The 10,209-nt window shown below is 36.6% G+C and overlaps 1 pseudogene; it reads left to right on the top strand.

Annotated features, from left to right (window-relative positions):
* The first annotated feature begins 3,244 nt into the window (after window positions 1–3,244).
* On the top strand, window positions 3,245–3,487 carry LOC112850459 (protein CEBPZOS pseudogene; annotated as a pseudogene).
* The last annotated feature ends 6,722 nt before the right edge of the window (window positions 3,488–10,209 follow it).

Raw genomic sequence — 10,209 nt, 5'->3', positions numbered from 1 at the left:
CACTAAGTTGGCTAATTTGGTAATTTATTGTGGAAGAGAAAATTATCAGTGATCAGATCTCTGTTTGCATTATGAGTAATTGGATGGATACATCATTTCTTGAGACATCAGAGAGGAGCTGTGCTAAGGAGAGTTTAAAGATAATGTGTGTACATTTGGTCACGTTGAGTTTAATGTTCCCCGGAAAAGATATCTGAGCAGGATGTATGAATTTAGGAGTTGCTTAAATATGGTAAATGAGGCCATGGGAGTAGTTGGGTTCAAGGGGAAACAGATAGTTTAAGGAAAAGAGGAAGAGCCTGAGAAGGAACTGCCAGATGGATAGGGGCAAACTTGGATAGTGTGTTGTCAGAAGAAAAGGAGGGAGATGCCATCATATCAAAGGCTATTGAGACAAAAACAGCAGAATGTTGATGATTACTTACATTCAGTGATGGACACATGGTAGTTCGTTGTTCCTGTTTTCTCTGTATTTACATATATTAAAATCCCTATAATGCAAAATGGTTATTGAGCTTCCTGGAGACCTGGAAAGATAAGGGTTGAAACATTTACTTTGAAACATGATGCTTTAGCCAAGTCATTCATGAATTTCTATCGCAATGACATTGTGCACATTTATAGCTCATTTAATTAAAAAATACAACAGATGTAGATCTTAAGGCTCAGGGGTTTTTGTCCAATGAAGGAATATCTTATGTACATTCCCTCATCCATGGCAATAACTGTAATTTCATGTAATTTGAGAAGGGAGAATGTAAGAAGTTCAAATACTCATTGTCCAAAGGTGACAACGAGGATAAGAGTAAGAAGGTTTGGGGCGCCTGGGTGGCGCAGTCGGTTAAGCGTCCGACTTCAGCCAGGTCATGATCTCGCGGTCCGTGAGTTCGAGCCCCGCGTCAGGCTGCCTGCGCTGATGGCTCAGAGCCTGGAGCCTGTTTCCGATTCTGTGTCTCCCTCTCTCTCTGCCCCTCCCCCGTTCATGCTCTGTCTCTCTCTGTCCCAAAAATAAATAAACGTTGAAAAAAAAAATTAAAAAAAGAAAAAAAGAGTAAGAAGGTTTGGATCATGTCCTTTGAATTTTCATCCTTTCCACTGACCCAAAGAAGAGATAGAGATAAAATAGAGAGGTATAAACCTGAGATTTCTATCAGGTGGATGATAACACCCAGTAGCTTAAGCAAGGATAACAAGCTAGCCCAGCTTTGCAATTTCCTGTTATTATCATTTTAGCCAATGAAGGGTCAGTATTGCCTAAGTCTTTGTGCTTCATATATTGTAATTGTTGTGATTATAAATTCCATTTCCTTGGATTTTCATTTTGATTAGAACGATTCCAAATGTCAGGAATTGATAGATTGTGCCTCAATTTTTTATCTTCTCTAGGCATAAGTAAACGAGAATTCCAAGAACAACTTCAAGTTATGTCAATTGCATTAAAAAAATTAACACAATGTTAACTGTAGGAAAACTCAATTCTTAAAGTTCTTTCAAAAATGTACTAGAAATACATCTTTTCATGAAAAAAAAATAACTTATTTGACTATGGCAAAAGAATGGAAAATTCACAAACAGGATATATGAGAATTAAGTATTGAAAAAAATTCAAGTTAGCAGGTTAAGTCTGGATTATTCAATGAATGCCTTTGAGACAGCTGATCGACTATTTGTAATAATCTATAATAAAATAGAATTAGATTCCTAGCACCATATGCCCAAATATACTAAAATAAACTCCATATGTGTTGAACATCCAAATAGAAAGTGAAACAGAAATGCTACCGATTACATAAATGACTATACATATAAGCAGAAAACATAAAGGGAAATATTGATAGATTTAACTTATACATTTCAAGACATTAAAAACACTCTAAACTAAAAGGAAAGGCAAAACACAACATAGAGAAAATATTCAAAATGCATAAGAAAAAGTGAATTTATTTAACATAAAAATCTTATAGAACTATAGGAAAGAAGATAGATGTCTGGCTAAGATATAGGCAAAGGTGTGAAAAAGAAAATTCCAATAGTAAAAAAAGTAAAATTCAATATTATGCAACTATTAAAGATTTTTTAAATAATAAGTGCTATTCTGAGAATATAGGGTCTCTCATGTTAATGTAGCTTAATATCTTTTTGGAAAGCAATTTCAAAATATGCTTTAAACCTAAAATTCTGTGTATAGTTTTGGCCCAGAAACTTTACTTACAAAACTATACTTTAAGGAAGTTATCATGGTTGTGTATAGAAAATACATGTAGAAGAACATTCGTTAAAACATTATTTCAAATTATGAAAGTTGAAACAGCCTGTATTTCCAGGAAGGGAGGATTGATTAAATATAGCATTTTACAGAAATACAATGAAATGTCATTCAGGAAAAATGTGAGGATGAATATTTATATTCTGAAAATATACTTATATAATTTTTTAAAATTGTAACAAAAAGTATTGTCTCATTTCCCACACATAGGACTATAAAAACACACCAAAATGTAGAGGCTATTTCTGGATGGTAGAATTGTGGCCTTTTGGCTTGTCAGAATTTTTTTTAAGTGTTCTCTTATTTCTAATTTCATATAATTTACCTTTTTAAATTGTGACACAGCTCAAGTATATAGAAAAGTATAAAGTATAGTATAATAAACATCTCAGAACTGGAAATTCAAAGTGCCAGCTCTTAACAACATTTTACTATGCCAATTTCAGAGGCTTTTCTTTTATTTATTTTTTTTTTATTTTTACTTTTCTTTCTTTTCCCTTTTTCTTTGTTATTTTTCAGAATTAAGTAAGATTTGTACTTCAAACCACAAGAAAATAAGGTCAGGAATGACTTTCTTACCTTAAACAACCTGAAAACATTAAATGATAGGAAACAGCCACTTTCTGACATTGGTCAAAAGGCCATCAGCGTTGGGCCCCTCGAATCACCTGTAAGTTCTGCCTAGAGGTTAATTGTTGGTCTAGTACAAATACATTTGACCTCTTCCTCCCTTGGGTACCCTTCTTTGATCTCATTTCTAGTCTTTTCTCTCCATCTCCACTATTCCAAACTTGTTTTTCGACCCACAAGAGATTTTTATAGTTTTACTATGTACAGCCATTTAGTACTATATGGTATTGTTATATATGGCTCAAAGTTTTATAGAAATGGTATCAGATGTAAGCGTCTCGGGTACAGCATTATAAACAGCAATGCAGTTCTCCCTTGCTGCCCACTCACCTGCCTGTTGGTTACATGATGGCCCACACTGTGGAACCACTGGCCAAGAAGATCTTTAAAGGAGTTTTAGTAGTTGAATTTGTGGGTGTTTTTGGAGCATATTTTTTGTTTAATAAGATGGACACAAGCCAAGATGTCAGGCAAACAATGAGCAAGAAATTTCCCTTCATCTTGGAAGTGTATTACAAATCCGTTGAGCCTTCTGGAATGTATGGAGTCAGAGAATAAGATGAATAAAAATGGTTGAAAAGCAAAAATTAGCTGTTTGAGACCTTCATCGGGGAGAAGAAAGGTGAGCACACAGTCCTGTAACCTCCTGGCCCCACAGAACAAAACAGGAACTTCTCTTGTGCCGTGGCTTACGGTCATTTTCTATGCAGATCGCCCGCTTTTGTTTGTTGCTTTCCTTCTGCATTTATTTATTTATTTATTTATTTAGTTAGTTAGTTAACTATAATGTTTCTTTTTTTAGTTTTTTAGTTTTTATTTAAATTCCAGTTAGTTAACAGAGTGTAATATTAGTTTCAAGAATTTAGTGATTCATTGCTTACATTTAACACCCATGGCTCATCACAAGAAGTGCCCTCTGAATCCCCATCACCTATTTAACACATCCCCCAACCGACCTCCCCTCTACTAACCATCAGTTTGTTCTTTATACTTAAGAGTCTGTTTCCTTATTTGCCTCTCTTTTCCAACCCCCCCCATGAACATTTGTTGTTTCTTAAATTCCACATATGAGTGAAATCATGTGGTATTTGTCTTTCTCTGACTTACTTTGCTTGGCATAATACTCTCCAGCTCTATCCACATCATTGCAAATGGCAAGATTTCATTCTGTTATGGCCGAATAATATTCCATTGTGTGTGTGTGTGTGTGTGTGTATATACATATATATATTTATATATATATATACATATATATACATATATATATATACATACCACAATTTGTTTATCCATGCATTTATTATTCATACATTATATGTATGTATTATTCATACATTATATGTATATAAATACATATATATTTATATATATATATATAAATACAAATATATATATATATATATATATATATATATATATATATATACACACACACACACACATACCACAATTTGTTTATCCATTCATTTGGCTATTGTTGTTAATGCTGCTATAAACATCGGGGTGCATGTACCCCTTTGAATCTGTATTTTTGTATCCTTTGAGTAAATACTTAGTAGTGTAGTTTCTGGGTCATAGGGTAGTCCTAGTTTTAATTTTTTGAGGAACCTCCATACTGTTCTCCAGAGTGGCTGTACCAATTTGCATTCCTGTGCATTTATTTTTAAAGATTACTGGTTAACAAATAAAAGACTAGGACAAGAAAGGAAAAAAAAAGAAAGAAAGAAATGTAATCATACTATAAACATGTATTTTGCTCAATACTCTGTATTTAAGATTTTTTTCAGATTAATCCCAGAAACTCTGGTTTATTTTCTTTAGCTGCATATCTATTCCTGTTTTGATGGACATTTAGCTCATATTTTATACAATGAGTGGATATTACTTCTACAAAAATCACAGAAGCTATTAGGAATGCTGAGCAGTGGTGAAAAATATTACACAATGAATTCAAAAAATACATTTGGCTGCAATATCTTATAGGAATTATATGATTTTGCCCCTGAAATGAAAATATCCATGGATAAGTTCTCCTTTTGTAGAGATGAACTCTGTTTAACTCGTAATAACTTAAAATTTTTCCATCTTTAATTTAAAAAAAGCTCCTTATCTTCTGAAATACTAAGAAGAATTTAAAAGAAAAAGCAAAAACCTACTTAGACTCTTTGTTATAAAAGTTTCCCAGGCAATCACACATCTGGCAAAAAGACAGTTTTAGCCTTTTTTAAAGGTCAACTGAATTTTAACGTATAATTCACCACCAAGTTGACAGAGCTACTTATTTTTTTGAATGCAAAAATAGGACTAATGCCCCCTTCTTTACCCTAGGGTCCTGGCACATAATGGGTAGCCAGGAAATATTTGTTGAATAAACTGATATTGAACATATTGATATATTTTTGGCTTGAAAAGAAAGTCTGGGACTGAGCATGTTGGTATCAAAATGGAGAAATAAAGAGTGTGTTTTGCAATACAATGTGTGGGTAGAACATATACTTTAAATGTGTATTTTCTGGGGTGCGCGGGTGGCTCAGTTGGATAAGCATCCGACTTCAGCTCAGGTCATGATCTCACAATCCATGAGTTCAAGCCCTGCATCCGGCTCTGTGCTGACAGCTTGGAGCCTGGAGCCTGCTTCAGATTCTGTGTCTCCCTTTCTTTCTGCCCCTCCCCTGCTCATACTTTGACTCTCTCTCTCTCTCTCTCTCTCTCAAAAATAAACATTAAAAAATGTTAAAAAATAATAAAATTTGTAATTTTTAGAAAATCTGTAACATATGATTATGGTAGATTAAAACAAATTCTTGTCTACCTTACTGACATTTTTATTCAATACCTGCTAGATGACATTAAAGCACCAATAAAGGGTATCAGAAGACAGTATATTGACATATAAGTCAATGCTCATTTAGGGAAATATAGGTATGTGTATATACATATCACTATATACTACATAGGCCATCTTTTTTAGAAACTTCAAAAAGTTGACGTTATATTAATTCTTTAAAAAACTACTAGTTTCAATTTTATTATTTCTTTGTTGTTTATATTTATTCTTATTTTCTTCAATGTATCCTCATACATGTTAGCCATATTCTCAGGACACAACTTCTGGCAGTTAATGCACACTCTCCCTCTCTCAAGTATCTTTTATTTTCTGTTAAAATAGTGATTAAATGTAGAAGTAATTTTGAAAGAAAATAAAGCATGTCTAAGTAACTGTATTGATGGAGCCACTCTTTCAAATGTATTGGTGAAAATTTGTTGCGGATAAATTTGTGAAGACGTAACATTATGTTTTGTGCTTATAGTTTTCATTTATTCATTTGCTCCACAGTATCTTTGAATGCCTAAAATGTGATAAATTGTGTATCAGCTGTACCGACTGTTTGGTAGTCCTGAGCCCTAAGCTGTAACTATGACAGCACAATCAATAGGCAGTTTGATACAGTGATTAATGATGCTGGCTCTGGGGCACCTGGGTGCCTCCTTCGGTTAGGTGTCACACTTCTGAGCAGGTCATGATCTCGTGGTCTGTGGGTTCGAGCCCCAGGTCCGGCTCTGTGCTGACCGCTCAGAGCCTGGAGCCTGCTTCGGATTCTGTGTCTCCTTCTCTCTCTTGCCCCTCCCCTGCTTGTGCTCTGCCTCTCTCTGTCTCTCAGAAATAAACACATGTTAAAAATAAAATAAATTTAAAAAATTTAAAAAAGAATTCTGGCTCTGAAGGAGGAACCCAAGACTTTTCTTTCACCTGTGTGACCCTGAGCATGGTATACCATTGCTTTGAGCATTCATTTCCTCATTGATAAATAAGGGTGAAAATAGCACCGAGGATTGTAAGAGGATGATATGGTATGATGTGCATACATCTCAGTGGCCAGCACATGGAGAGGGCACGGTAAGTTCAAGATGATGACAAAGCTGATAATGATGGTTATGTTCGGCAAGAGCTACATACTCTTAGGGTCTCTGTTTCCTCAGCTGTAAAATGCAAGATTGAACCAAGTTCTCTTTAAGAGCAAATTAAGGATTATTTGGTGCCTGTGGGTCACTACTAGCAGAAAACTTTTGTACCTCCATTGCCTTAGGGTAAACTCTGCATCCTGGGCGGTCGTTGAGGGCTAGTGGGAAGTGCAAATCCACAAAAATCAATCCTGTTCCTGAGATGTGCCTAGGTTAATTTTCCATAGTGTTTGCAGCCCCATATGTGACTTCTGCCAAATTCTAGCCAACGTCATACTTTCTTTAACACAGTGAACTAAAAAGTGATCTTAGTTAGAGTTGAAACTGCAAAGTCACCACTGAAGGAATGACTGATTATACTTCTTCCCACTTTCAAAACTTTTAAGGTCTGCCTTGTAAACTTACACATTCATAACACCAAATACATTACTACTTGATACATTACTCATGGGATTCACTGAGTGTGTCAGGATTTTAACACTTAAAAAATAGAACTGTTTATTTTTGAAAACTATCTTTAATATCTGTTTCAAAGATCATATTTGATGATCTGTTATTTTCTATACTGTCATTAAAAATTGTTCTATTTTGGGCTGCCTGGGTGGCTCAGTTGGTTGAGCGCCGACTTCAGTTCAGGTCATGATCTTGCCGTTCGTGGGTTCGTGCCCCGTGTCGGGCTCTGTGCTGACGGCTCAGAGCCTAGAGCCTGCTTCAGATTCTGTGTCTCCCTCTCTCTCTCTCTGCCCCTTCCCCGCTTGCACTCTGCCTCTCTCTCAGAAATAAACATTAAGAAAAAATTTTTAAAAATTGTTCTATTTATGTCCCTTTTTATTATAGTATGTCTCTTTGGGGCACATAGTTTTGTTTTAGACTATTTCTTTTATTTGTTTTTGCTTGACATTTTGGGTTTTGGGGTTTTCTCTGTTCTGTTTTGATTTTGAAATGTATTCTCAGTGCTGATTTCTTTTTTTCTAATGTTTTTTAATTTTTGTATTTATTTGTGTGTGTGTGAGAGAGAGAGATAGAGTGCGAGTGGGGAGGGGCAAGGAGAGAGAGAGAGAGAGAGAGAGAGAGAGAGAGGGAGAATCTGAAGCAGGTTCCAGGCTCCGAGCTGTCAGCACAGAGCCTGATGCGGGACTCGAACTTGTGAATCACAAGATCATGACCTGAGCTGAGGTCGGACGCTCAACCGACTGAGCCATCCAGGTGCCCCTCTCAGAGCTGATTTCTTATATTTATAGCTTGAACTCAGTTTTGTCTCTCTGGGGGAAAGTGCACACAAAACTGCTAAATTACTTGCAAGTTTTCCCTCATCTGCTGTATTATCATTTAGAGCTTCCATAGCCTGTTAACATTTTCAAAGTATTTTAACACTGTTTTAATTTGTGTTATGCCTGTGAAATGCGAATGCCATAAATACCCCCAAAGTAGGTTACTTTATAAAGGATCAGTAAACATCTTCATTTCCAAGGGAAAATAAAGGCCCAAACTAAACATCAGAAATAACAGGTAAATATATTTAAATAAATGCAATATGAAAACAAATCTGAAGGAAGTGTTCCTTGCAGCAGAGAAGGGGGTGGGGGGGCTACAAACAAATGTTATTTTTTTAAAAAATGCTTTAATAGGTTCCTTTTTAACAGTACTTTTAAAAGTGTATTATATTACATACAGCAAAGTGCACAAATCTTACATTTGCACAGCTGAGTTAATTCTGACAAATACCTACCTGGAGTTCCCCTGTACCACACACCTTGCACAGGATCATAACTTCCTGTGTACCGTCTGTCTCTCTCCCAGCTCCTTCGACAACAGTGTAAGCTCTCTTGAGGGTAGGGGCTGAGCTAAATTCACTTGCTTCTTTGTGCCCCCATAGAGCCTGATAGGTACTTAATCAATAATGGATGAATTAATAAATGAGCACTCATTAGTAGGATATCCTATTATACTGCCTGGCTGCTTTTCTTAGTGAATCAGACCTGGGAAGAGATGATGAGGTTACAAGTAGACAGTACCTGTAGCAGCCTCAGCCTGAGGGTGTTGGAGGCAATCCATCAGTCAGGTCTCTCTTTAAGTACAGTTCTGAGCTCCTCAGAAAGAGGCAATCAGGGCGGGGGTGGAGATGCTGCGTCTCGGGGCAGACTGACCCAGGAAACCAAAGTCTGTTTCAAGTATTTGGTTCTTGGAGCCGGAAGCAGAGAAGTGGCAAAAATCTAATCAATACCTGTTCGTTGACACACTAGGCTCGTGCAAGGGGGCTATTTAAGGTGCCAGCATTTGAAAATCCCTCCTGAAAGTAATATCCTCCATTACTTAGCAGTGTTCAGTGAGAGCAACCTCACAAAGATCAAGCATTAATTCAAAACAAATCTGTCTGGCTAACTGGGGACCACACTGGTATCTAGGATAAGTATCTTCCAGTGTATTATTTTGGTAAAATGTCAAGGAAAAGAAAAATGGAAAAAAGAGCGAAAAGGCATACAGCATACTTATGAGAATAAATCCGTCATACCTTTGCGTAGAGAAGTCATAGCAGGGTAACTGCCCTAACAGACTTGAATTCAGTGACGTAACTATACAAGTTGTAGTTTTTTGCTGATGCACTGGTCAAATGAGTGAGTTCTTGGTCCCATGGCTCCTTTGGATATCTTTTCTGCAAGTGGCCATTCAGGGAACCAGCCTCCTTCCCTCTTGTAGTGCTAGCCCCTAGGGCCTGAGAACATCTCCAGACATTCTATATCCGGCCAACAGGTGACAGGAGAAAAAGAGGTAGAAGATAGGAAAATGACATACATATGTCCACTCACGACCGTTTGGCCAGAATTTAGTTGCTTGGCTGCATGCATCTGCAAGGCAGGCTGGGATATGTTATGTGTCCAGGAGAAAAAGGAACGGGTGGCAAAAGATAGCCAAGTGTTTTTGCCATAGGACTGGCTGGGTCTGTCTTTTCCCTTCCTATGAACTGTTAGGTTTGTTTTAGTTTGTTTGTTTGTACATTTGGACCACCTTCACCCATCTTCCCCACCTTCAACCCCTGGTCTCTGGCAACCACCAATCCGTTCTCTGCTTCTGTAAGTTCAACTTTTCTAGATTCCACACATGAGATCACACAGTATTATTAGTGTTTATCTGACTTACCTCACTTGGTATGATGTCTTCAAGGCCCATGCGTGTTATTATAAATGACAAAAGTTCCTTCTTTTCGGCAGAATAATATTCCATTGTATATGTACACCACATTTTCTTTATCCATTCATCCGTTGTGGACCCTTAGTTTGTTTTTCTGTGTCTTGGCCATTGTTAATAAATGCTGCATTGAACATGGGGGTGCAGGTGTCACTTTGAGATAG

Source organism: Puma concolor, chromosome C2, assembly GCF_028749965.1.
Source record: "Puma concolor isolate L17-30 chromosome C2, mPumCon1.1.hap2, whole genome shotgun sequence".
NCBI classification, from domain to species: Eukaryota; Metazoa; Chordata; class Mammalia; order Carnivora; family Felidae; genus Puma; species Puma concolor.
The sequence above is the reverse complement of the archived record's forward strand: the minus strand, read 5'-3'. Positions and strand labels throughout refer to the sequence as shown.